Consider the following 13,074-nt stretch of genomic DNA (forward strand, 5'->3'; position numbering starts at 1 on the left):
ATGGTGAAAAACAGAAACAAAAGCCAAATGAAAGAACAAGAGACCTCTACAAAAGATGAGATAAATGAGGTGCACTTAGGCAAGTTAACAGAACTAGAATTTAGAGCCATGATGTTGAGGAAGCCCAACAGCATGTGTAAGGATATGAGCACCATGAGTAAAGACAGAGAAATGTTGAAAATCAACCAGTTGGAAATTAAAAACCAACAAGAAGAAATGAAGAATGACATATCAGAAATGAAAAACACATTGGAAGGTCTAAAAAGCAGAGTAGGGGAAGCTGAGGACCGGATCAGTGAATTAGAAGACAGGCTAGAAAAAAATCAACCAATCAGAAAACCAAAAGGAAAAAAAAAAAATTAAAAAACAGGAAGACAGCTTAAGAGAACTGTGGGACAACTGGAAACGCAATAATATTCGCATCATAGGAGTCCCTGAAGAAGAAGAAAATAAGCAAGGGTTAGAGAATATATTCAAAGAAATAGTGACAGAAAACTTCCCTAATTTGGTGAAGGAAGAAGGCCTTCAAGTTCAAGAAGCACAGAGAGCCCCAAATAAGAAGAACCCAAACAGGCCCACACCAAGACACATAGTAATCAAAATGCCAAAAATTAAAGACAAAGAGAAAATCCTAAAAGCAGCAAGAGATAAGCAACAGGTTACCTACAAAGGAAACCCCATAATGCTCTCAGCAGACTTCTCAACAGAAACACTACAGGCCAGAAGGGAATGGCATGAAGTAATCAAAGTCATGAAAAACAAGGATCTGAATCCAAGACTACTCTACCCAGCAAGGCTATCATTCAAAATAGAAGGTCAAATAAAGAGCTTCCCAGACAAAAAAGGCTAAGGGAATACATTAGCACCAAATCAGCACTGCAAGAAATGTTAAAAGGACTGCTGTAATTACCAGGAGAAATGGGAAGAAAAAGGGAACCACACTAAACAAAAATGGCAATAAATAAGTACATATCAATAATCACCTTAAATGTAAATGGACTGAATGCTCCCATAAAAAGACACAGAGTAGCTGATTGGATAAGAAAGCATGACTCATCTATATGTTATTTAAAAGAGACCCACCTCACAACAAAAGACTCACATAGATTGAAAGTGAAAGGATGGTAAAAAATCTTCCAAGCAAACGGAAAAGAAAAAAAAAGCTGGGGTAGCAATACTCATATCTGATAAAATAGATTTCAGAATGAAGACCATAACTAGACACAAAGACGGCCACTACATAATATTGAAAGGGTCTATCCAACAGGAAGATATAACCTTGATAAACATATAAGCACCCAATATAGGAGCACCAAAATATATTTAAAAACTTCTGGAGGACTTCAAAGAGAAATCGATAGCAATACAATCATAGCAGGGGACTTCAACACCCTGCTGACATCACTGGATAGATCCTCTAGACAAAAAATTAGGAAGGAAACAGAGACTCTAAACGAAGCACTAGACCAAATGGACTTAATAGATATCTACAGAGAAATACACCCCAAAACTACAGAGTTCACATTCTTGTCAAGTGCACATGGGACATTCTCAAAGATAGACCACATGTTAGGGCACAAACTAAGTCTCTACAAGTTCAGGAAGATTGAAATCATATCAAGCAACTTCTCAGATCACAATGGCATGAAACTAGAAATCAATTGCAAGAAGAACATACAAAGACATTTGAACACATGGAAGCTAAATAGCATGTTATTAAACAATGAATGGGTCATCGAGGAGATCAAGGAAGAAATCAAAAACTTCCTGGAAACCAATGAAAAAGAAGACATAACAACACAAAATCTATGGGATGCAGCGAAAGCAGTTCTGCGAGGGAAGTTCATAGCACTACAGGCCTACCTCAAAAAAGAAAAAGAATTTCTAATAGACTATCTAACCTCACAACTTAAAGAACTAGAGAGCAAACAAAAAGAAAACCACAGAGCAAGTAGAAGGAAGGAAATAGTAATGATCATAGCAGAAATAAATTACATAGAGATCAAAAAAACAATTCAAATTTCCAAAATATGTAGAATACTCATAACTCCACAAAAGGAAGACGGAGAACCCAATTAAAAAATGGGCATAGGAACTAAATAGACACCTCTCCAAACAGGACATACAAATGGCCAAGACATATGAAGAAATGCTCATCACACTAATCATCAGAGAGATGCAAATTAAAACAACAATGAGGTATCACCTCATACCTGTCAGAATGGCCGCCATCAGCAAATCATCAAACAACAAGTGTTGGCAAGGGTTTGGAGAAAAGGGGACTCTAGTACACTGCTGGTGGGAATGCAGACTGGTGCTGCCACTATGAAAAACAATATGGTGTTACCTCAAAATATTAAAAATTGAACTGCCATTTGACCCAGTGATTCCACTTCTAGGAATATACCCTAAGAATCCTGAAACACCAATAAGAAAGAATATATGTATCCCCAGGTTTGTAGCAGCACTATTTACAATAGCTAAGATCTGGAAACAGCCCAAGTATCCATCAGTAGACGAATGGCTTAAAAAGCCGTGGTACATATACACAATGGAGTAATGCGCAGCTGTAAGAAAGAAAGATCTCTTATCCTTTGAGACTACATGGAGGGACCTGGATAGTATCATCCTAAGTGAAACAAGCCAAACAGAGAAAGACAAGTTTCATATGATCTCACTTATTTGTGGAATATAATGAACATAACAGTCTGAGGAATGGGGTAGTCCCAGAGACATGGAAGCGGGGTACAGACTGACAATCCCCTAAAGAGGGTGGTGGTGGGGGAGAAATAAACCACAGAACTTACATGCATTTATACATGAACAGTGACAAGGACAACAAACTGGGGAACGGGCAGGGAGGGTGGGGGAGGGGGGTATCAGTGGTGGAAAAAGGAGAAACATCTGTAACAAAAATTAATTAATAAAAAAATAAAAAATAAAAACAGAAATTTAAAATATTCCTGTCATTTGTACAGAGCTTTACTCTGAAAGAGAAGGCAAGTAGTTGGGTGTGGCTAAGGACAGATAAGTGGCTTCAGTATCTATGAGGGCCTTAGTGGCTTTCCTTTTTTTTTTGTGTGTGTGGCTTTAACACACAATATTTTATTCTTTACCACAAAAGAAGAAAATATGGGTATTCCAAAGCTGGTGTGATGATTCAACAAACTTGACAGTGGTCCAAGCTCCTTTCTGCCTCCTTAAAGTGTGACCCTCTGCCTCATGGTCCAAGAGAGCTACCTGAGCTCCAGCCATCAGATCCAAGTTTCTGACAACAGGACAAAAGGAGAGAAGAAAGAACATATCTTCTTTTTTAAAAAAATATACTTTAAGGATATTTTTAGATTTGTAGAAAAATTGTGCATATAATACAGATATTTCCCATATATGTGGCTTTCCTTTTTAATGATAATTTTAACTTCTTCCAAACCATCCATGTAAAGGGAAAATGCCCTTGGAACAACCCTTTACCTGCTTTTGGTTTTCTTTCTCTTTCTAAGTCCAATTTTGGTTTTCTACAGTCCTTTAAAAGTCACTTGGCTTTCTACAATAGAAACAGATGCTTTTACTGTTTTTCAGAAGACCTTATTTAGAGATTATGTTGCCTTGCTCCCTGAAACCAGTAGATATATTAATTGGAATAGGTCAGAACAGCCAGCACTATATTCTTCAAAAAAAAAAAAAGAAAATTTGCCTTGGCTGGTTTGGCTCAGTGGTTAGAGCATCAGCCTGTGGACCAGAGTCCCTGGTTTGGTTCCCACTAAGGGCACTTACATTGGTTACAATTTGTCTCCGCCCCAGTTGGGGTCATGTGAGTGGCAACCTGTCCATGTGTCTCTCTCACATTAGTGTTTCTCTCTCTCCTTCCCTCTCTCTCTCTCTCTTGCTCTATCTGAAAATAAATTAAAAAATGTCCTCTGGTAAGGATTAATAAATAAATAAATAAATAAATAAATAAATAAATAAATAAATAAAATGTTTTTGCAAGTCCATCAGTGACCCAGAAAAAGGAAAGTATGAAATCACTATTCCCGCCTTGCCTGAAACAAGCGTTCCTGGTTGTCTATGTAATTGACCTATGCTCCTTCTGGGAGCCTCTACTTTGCAATCAGGATAAGCTTTTCATTTCTATAAGTCGAGAGTATTAATGGGGGCTAGGGGCTGGGGTTTTCTGGCCTTGGAAGCACAATTTTCAATGTTGATCTTATTTTTATGTTTGAGAATTGCAGGGTCTGAATAAATCTCTAGATATACTGTGTACTGGGTTGAAGCACGCTGCCTGTGTGCCAAGCTCCAAATCATTTCAAACCTTCCTATGTGTCTCAGCTTTCCCTTCCCCCTGCACAAAGATTCTCAGTCACCAAGGAATGCCTGAGATTTGAGCCAGGGAGATTAACTTTCAGAAACAGGCTTTTTTTTTTTTTTTCTCATTGGAAAATACACTTACATTTTTAAGAGGCATACTAGAGATAGCATAAGTCTTTTTTGTAAACTCAGGAAAAGCAAACATGTTTTATGTTAATAACTTAAAAAGACATCAATTAAATTTAAATTATGCATTTGGATTGCTGGTGATTACTGCATTCCTTTAGTGTTCTCAAAAGTGAGCTGTTTAACTATCTAGTATTCTTGCTACTTCTAGTTGGCTGGAGAAGAGGCAGGTGGAGGTATCAGGACCTGTGGCTTGTTCCTAGAATTGCAGCATCTCCCAGGCCTCCAGCAGCTTGAATATAAAAGTACCATTTTTTTTCCCCTTCATGTTGAGGTGGAGCACAGTCCTCTGCTGCTTCCATAACATGCAGAGAGTTTTGGGTTGGTATTAATTTCCCCATTTTCGCTAGGACTGCTGTACCTCCTGGGCCTCCAGTAGGAGGATTTAGAGTGTTTAAAAGATTTATCTATCACATTTTCTTTTTCACTCTCTGGGAGGAGAGTGAGATCTTATGATGCAACAACATAAAATCTTGCCCATAATAGATTCTACACTGCCCTGGCTGGTTTGGTTCAGTGGATAGAGCATTGGCTTGTGGACTCAATGGTCATGGGTTAAATTCTGGTCAAGGGCATGTACCTGTTTTAAAGGGTAAAGGTAAAAGCTTGCAAAAGGCGAAAACTCTGAAAAATGCATTGCTTGCATGACCTTTGCTCAGCATTCTGTTGAGTACAGATTATCAGATTATCTCCAAGATAATAAATCATCTAGCAATTGCAGGATATTATAGCAGACCAGTCCAACTGCAAAGTGAACAATGGACCAGGCAGAGTATATTAGCAGGAACTGCTGGAAGCTAGAAGGAGGGTATATAACCTACACTTCAAGTGTTATTTGAGGCTGACCACTTTTTTTGGGTTCAGCCCACCTGCACTCAGGTACACGCAAAATTGTTTTGCTCTGCATTAGCCTTGTTTTGTGATTGTGATCTCCAGCCAGCTCAGACCTTTCTCCTGGGCGACAGAAGTGATCCCCAGCTCTGGTCAGGGTTGTGCAGGAGGCAAAGAGTTGATATGTCTTTCTCACATCAATTTTTTCCTCTCTCTTGCTCTCCCTTCCACTCTCTCTAAAAATAAATGAAAAAAAAAATTCTTGAGTGAAGATTAGCAGAGAGAGAGAGAGAGAGAGAGAGAGATATTCTATCTTATCTTGAAACAGAAGCAACATCTAAAGTAAATGAATACTATCAAAATGAGGGACTCAGATACTAGCTTCAGAATCTTATCTCATAACAACTGGTATAGAAAAATGACCTTCACAAGGTCTGAGTGGCACACACCACAGAGAGACACAGGATTCCCTGTGTTCATAAAATAGCAAGAGGCAAACCAAATCTCCAAAGTATAAGAAAGCAACATTACAGACAGACAAGAACTCTTACATGCTCTTAAACCAGAACAGACCTGTTTTATTTTACTAACTAAGAATTTAACAAATTAAGTAAAATTACAAGCAAAGTTACACAAGACAAAAACCTACCCTAATATATAATACTTACAAGTGTGCACAACATAAAAATGAAGGCTTTATGGCTTACTATGCCCTTTTGCTCATAGAGGCAGACAGAATATCCTACACCTTACAAAGAGGTGACTTGGCTCTGAGCTGATTAGGCTTGGGTTTGGAGACCAAGAACCAGACAAAATTTCTTGTACCACCCAGAGCAATGTCTCTACCCTGAGCTGATCAGGCTCAGGTTTGTAGAACAGACAAAGACCATGCAAGGTCACTTGCAATCAGAAGCTGATCAGGCTTACACCAGATGAAAGACTACAGACAACAGATTCATCCTGTTACAGTTACAGAATGCTCAATTCAACTTATGTGACACACTGGGAATTGTTGAGGCCTCAGCTGGGATTCAAAAAAAAATTTTCTGACAACACTGTGAATAAGAGTTTAGGCCTCAACCTTAGGAACCCCCAGTTTAGGCAGCAAGCAGGATCCCTGGTGCTCAACCCAGAGGAGTCCCACTTGTGGTCTCATCCGGCTCACCAGAAAATAAAACCAGACAATGAATGGGTCTGGGCTGCATGTCAGTACTTGAGCCAGTTAAGCAGATACAATATTGAATTGTGTATGAACATTTATTCCAACATTGCCAGCATTATGGGAGAGCCGCAGACCATCCCTGAAAAATCTGCTCTGAACTCCCTGAATAGGCATTTGCTTATATTGGATAGCTATGTGGAGAAGGACAGATAGGCAAAAAGGAATAATTGGTAAAATGGTTACAGATTACAGGCATGGGGAAGTAATAAGGGCTGGAGAATGTGGGCTGGGTTGTCTCCAGTACACTGCCTTCAGGGTTCCAAGGTTGTTAGTCTTTCCATGATGTTGAGCAGTTTTCCCCTGTTCTCAGAAAAGGAGAATGGACAGCATTCCTGAGGTAAACTTCTAGGCCATACAGCTCTCAGCCAGGTCAGAATGGGCTTTCGTTCTTTCTTTTAAATAATCTTTTGGTATTTTATTTATCACATAGAGTGAGAGGGAGGGAGAAAGAGAGAGAGAGAGAGAGAGAGAAACAACAACTGGTTGCCTCTGGCATGACCCCAATGAGGGCTGGGGACCAAACCACAACTGAGGTATGTGCCCTTGATTGGAATCAATCCATCAACTCTTTGGTCTGCGAGTTGACCCTCAAGCCACTGAGCCGAACTGGCCAGGGAAGAATGGGCTTTCTTTAATCAGAACAAAGCAATCACAATTAACAGACAAGGATGTTTTATATTTCTTATAACTATGGCTAGTACCCCACTATAATTATTTCTTTATTATTCTCTCCCAACTCTTTCAAAAACATTCCAAATATTGATAAATGGATTTGTCAGTCTACTGCCAACATTTGGGTGGCAATCTAATTATTTAAATATTTTTTTAAAAATACTATCTTTCTTTTACAAATGCTGTCATTATAGGGCTAGAGGTGTGACTCCAAACCATCAAAAGCCCAGCAAATACATTTACCTTCCCAATACCTCCCCTATTCATCTTAAAAGACATAGTAATAATTGGATGTATGAAACCAATGACATAAGACTTTTAAATACAAATATCTGGTCTTCAAGAATTCTTATCTGTACCATCTTTTAAAATAGAAACATGTAGAAGGATTTCAACATGGCAGTAGCCAGGACTGGAGTGACTGTGAGAGTGTGAGTTGGTGAGCATGTGTAAGTGAGAGTGTGTGTGGGAGTGAAGAAGGGTTGGCAGCTCCTTGTTGGTGAGGGAAGCCAGGGAGGGCCACTATGGCACTCCAGTTGGAGGGAGCTGCCAACAGCAGAAGTGCACTCCTTGCAGGGTGCTTCTCCCTGCTTCAAACCAGAGAGTGCACCCTTTTGGAAGATACATAGGGTCCTACTAGGGAGAAGGCTGAAGAGAACTGCAGAGACCCAGCACCCTAGGCCACAGATAGACAATTCCAGCCTGATTGCCTCTTTCCTGGCAGTAGTACCCTGCCACACCAGTGGACCCACCAACAGCAGAGGACCCAGTTGACCTCCCTCCAGGATCTGTCAGAAGCAGAGGAGCCCACCATGCCCATGGAACCCACCAGCAGCCCAGAGCCTCCATCAACCCCAAGAGGCCTGCCAATAGAGGATGGGACTGCCACCCCTGTGGGCTGGCCAGCAGCAGAGAGCAACTGTACTACTGGCTCCACTGCAGCAAAGAGCCACTGGCCTCAGCTGAGAGCTGCCAGTGATCCCAGAACACTGGACCAGATCCTAGATCTTTTGTACATGACCTGCTGCCTGATGTCCTTGAACCTAACCCTAATCCCTGGACACATGATCTGCTCCTGTAACCCAGCCTGCCCAACCTGACCCCAGAAAACCAGACCAGTAAAATAGTGAGACAAGGAAACATCCCCCAAATGAAAGAAAAGAATCACCAGAAAAATAACTAAATGAAATGTATGCAAGCAATTTATCAGATAAAGAATTTAAAGTAATGGTTATAATGGTTCTCAAACAACTTAGAATTATAGGACACTCTAAAAGAATTATAAAGAACTCAATGAAAACTACATAGGCATGAAAAAAAATAAGGTAAAAGCTATGAATAAAAGTCAAGTGGAAATGAAGAATGACAAACTGAACTAAAAAAATTACTCCTAAGGATTCAATAGTAGATTAGAAGAAGCTGAGGACCAAATCAGAAAGTTGGAAGACAAGGCAGAAAAACAAAAAAACAAACAAACAAACAAAACAAAAAAACAAAACAAAAAAACCCACCAAATTAGAGCAGGAAATGAAAAAAAAAAAAAAAGATTAAGAAGCCAGAGGAGAGTTTACGATAGCTTAGTTACAATACAAAATGTAACAACATTCGCATCATAAGGGTACCATAAGGAGACAAATCTAGGAAAGGAATAGCGAACCTGTTGGAAGAAATAATATACAAAATTTTCCTAATCTAATGAAGGAAACATTCACACAGGTCAGGAAACAGGGAGTCCCAAGCAAGTTGAATCCCAAAAGACCAACACTTCGACACATCATAATTAAAATGGAAAAGATTAAAGTCAAAGAAAAAAATCTTAAAGGGAACAAGAGAGAGAAAGAAAGTTACCTACAATGGAGATCCCATTAGACTGTCAACTGATTTCTCAACACTGCAGGCCAGCAGGGAGTGGCATAAATTTTGCAAAGTAATGAGAAACAAGGGACTGAATCCAAGACTATTCTATCCAGCAAGTTTATTGTTCAAAATTGAGGTCAAAATAAAGAGTTTCACAGAAAAAAAAGAAAAAAAAAAAAAAGAAAGAAAAGGCAAAAGGTGTTTACTACCACCAAACCAGCACTGCAAGAAATGCTAAAGAGACTGTTGTAAGAAGAAGAAGAAATATAGAGAGAGAGGAACACAGGCATAAAGAGTAATATGGCAACAAATAAGTAACTATCAATAATAACCTTAAATGTAAATGAATTAAATGCTCCAATCAAAAGACTTAGAGTAGCTGAATGGATAAAAAAATATGATTCATATATATGCTGTCTACAAAAAACACACTTCAGAACAAAAGATTCACATAGGATAAAAGTGAAGAGATGAAATAAATATTTCCATGCAAAAGAAAACAACAAAATAATCAGGTGTAATTATACTCATATGTGATAAAATAGACTTCAAAATGAAGGACATAATAAGAGATAAAGAAAGTCATTACATAATATTAAAGGGATCAATCCAATAACAGGATATGACCCTGGAAAACATATATGCACACAATATAGGAGCACCAACATATATCAAAAACATCTGAAGGACTTCAAGGGAGAGATACACAGCAATACAATCACAGTAGGGAACTTTAAAATCCCATTGATATCACTGGGTCAATCTTCTATACAAAAAATTAACAAGAAAATAAAGACTCTAAATGATGCAATAGATCAGATGAATATAATTGACATTTACAAAACATTTCACCCCAAAGCTATAGAATATACATTCTTCTCAAGTATACACAGAACACATGTTAGGACAAAAACTAAGTCTCTATAAATTCAAAATGACTGAAATCATATCAAAAATCTTCATGGATGACAATGGCATGAAATTTGAAATCAATTACAAAAAATACTAAAAACCATTCAAACACATGGAGGTCAAATAGCATATTTTTAAACAATGGATAGCGTACCAATGGGATCAAGAAAGAAATAAAGCCCTTGATGGTTTGGCTCAGCAGTTAGAGTGTCAGCCTGTGGTCCAGAGAGACCTGGGTTCAGTTCCCACTAAGGGTGCGTAGCTTGGTGCCGTTTGTCCCCGGCCCTGGTTAGGTTGTGCAGGGGGCAGCCACTCAATGTGTCCCTTTCACATCGATGTTTCTCTCTCTCTCTCTCCTTCTCACTCTATCTGAACAAAAAATGAAAAATGTTCTCGGGTGAGGATACAAAAATAAATAAATTCATTAATTAAAAACTTTCTGGAAACTAATGAAAAGGAAAACAAAACAACAAAACTCTATGGGACAAAGCAAAAGCAGTCTTGAAAGGGAAGTTCATAGCATTATAGGCCTACCACAAGAAATAAAAAATATTTACAATAAATTATCTAACTCTACAACTTAAGATTTAGAAAGACAACAAAAAGAAAAAACCCAAATAAGTAGAAAAATAGAAATAATAAAGGTCAGCGCAGAAATAAATTACATAGAAATAAAAAAGAAAATACAAAAGATCAATGATCAATCTTCAGCCAGACTCACCAAGAAGCAAAGAGAGAGGACCCAAATAAATAAAATCAGAAATAAAAGAAATGAAGTAAAAATTAATACCACAGAAATACAAAGGATTAAAAAAAATAGTATGAACAATTATATGCCAACAAATTGGACAACCTAGGCAGAATGGACAAATTCCTACAAACATATAATCTTCCAAAACTCAAACAGGAAAAGTCAAAAAACCTGAACACACTAATAAAAATTAAGAAAATTGAAGCATTAATAAATAAACTCTCCACAAACAAAACAGGAGAGTTCTACTGAACATTCAAAAACCTAACACCTATTCTTTTCAAACTACTCTCAAAAGTACAAGAGGAACGTGGATTTCCAAGCTCTTTCTATGAGTCATGATCCTATTCCAAAACCAGATAAATACACTACAAAAAAAGATAATTACAGGATGATATCCTTGATGAACATTAGATGCTAAAAGGCTCAACAAAATATAAGCAAATCGGATTCAGCAACATATTAAAAAAATATATTCTTCACAACCAAGTGGGGTTTATCACAAGAATGCAATTCTGTACAATAATAACAAAGTGATAAATATGACACACCACATAAACAACATAAAAGATAAAAATAATACGATTGTCCAGCCAGTGTGGCTCAGAGGTTGAGCATCAACCCATGCACCAAGAGGTTTCCAGTTCAATTCCTGGTCACTACACATGCACAGGTTGTGGGCCTGAAATCCAGTGGGGGGCATGCCAGAGGAGGCCAATCGATGTTCTCTCTTATTGATGTTTCTATCTCTCTCTCCCTCTCATTTTCTCTCTCTGCAAAATAAATAAAAAGGAAAAAATTTAATTAAAAAATTATATCAATAGCTGCTGAAAAGCATTTCACAAAATCCAACACCCATTTTTGATAAAAACTCTCAGCAAAGTGGGAACAGATGAATCATACCTCAGCATAATAAAGTATGTATATATAAAACCTACAACCAACATCATACTGAATGGGCAAAAACTAAAAGCATTTCCCTTAACAACAGGAACAAGACAGGGACGCCCACTTTTACTACTCTTATTCAACATAGTACTGGAAGTCTTAGCCACAGTGTGATTAGACAAGAAGAAAAAATAAAAGGCATCCAAAATTCAAAAAGAGGAAGTGAAACAATCATTATTTGCAGATGACATAATATTATACATAGAAAATCCTAAAGACTACACACACACACACACACACACACACACACAAAACTACTAGATTTAATAAATGAATTTGGCAAAGTAGCAGGGTATAAAATTAAAATCAAGAAATTGATGGCATTTTTATACACCAATAATGAAAACCAGGAAGGGAAACTAAAAAAACAAAAACAAAAACAATCCCATTACCATTGCAACAAAAAATAAATTAAGACACCTAAGAGTAAACTTAACTAAGGAGATAAAAGATCTATTCTCAGAAAATTACAGGACGTTGAAAAAAAAATAGAGGAAGATATAAAAACGTGGAAGCATATACCATATTTATGGATGAGAAAAATCAACCTCATTAAAATGTCCATACTACCCAAAGCAATCTATAAATGCAATGCAAGTGCTATTAAAATACAAATGGTATATTTCACAAATCTAGAACAAACACTCGAAAAGTTTATACTGAACCAAAAATAAAAAAATAAAAATCCTCAAATAACTACAACCATCTTGAAAAAGAAGAAAAAAGTTAAAGGGAAGCTCAATACCTACTTTTAGGTTATATTACAAAGGCATCATAATTAAAACAGCCTGGTAATGGCACAAGAACATGCACATAGATCAATGGAACAGAACAGAGATTTACCCAGAACATTATTTTGAATTAATATTTGACAGTGGAGGCAAGCACATACAATGGAGTAAAGACAATGCTCTTCAATAGATGGTGTTGTGAAAATTGGACAGGTATGTGCAAAATAATAAAACTAGACCACAAACTTACTCCATACACAAGAATAAACACAACATGGATAAAAGGCTTAAATGTAACAAGTGACACTTTAAAAATTCTAAAAAAAAAAAAAAAAAATGTAGACAGCAAAATCTCAGACATCAGAAATAGCAGACTTTTCACTGATATCTTGCCTGGAGTAAGAGAAACAAAGGAAAAAAAAATAAGTAAGTGGGGTACATCAAACTAAAAAGCTTCTGCACAGCAAAAAACAAACAAACAAACAAAAAAAAACAGCATCAAAATAAAAAGGGAACCGCTTGTATGGGAGAAAATATTTGCCGATGATACAACAAAGATGAGGTTAATTTCCAAAATATTTAGAGTAATCATACACATCAACAAAAGGAAGACAACAATTCAATTAAAAAACTGAATAGAAAACCTGAATAGATACTTC

The sequence above is a fragment of the Molossus molossus genome, unplaced genomic scaffold, assembly GCF_014108415.1.
Source record: "Molossus molossus isolate mMolMol1 unplaced genomic scaffold, mMolMol1.p scaffold_m16_p_2, whole genome shotgun sequence".
Lineage (NCBI taxonomy): Eukaryota > Metazoa > Chordata > Mammalia > Chiroptera > Molossidae > Molossus > Molossus molossus.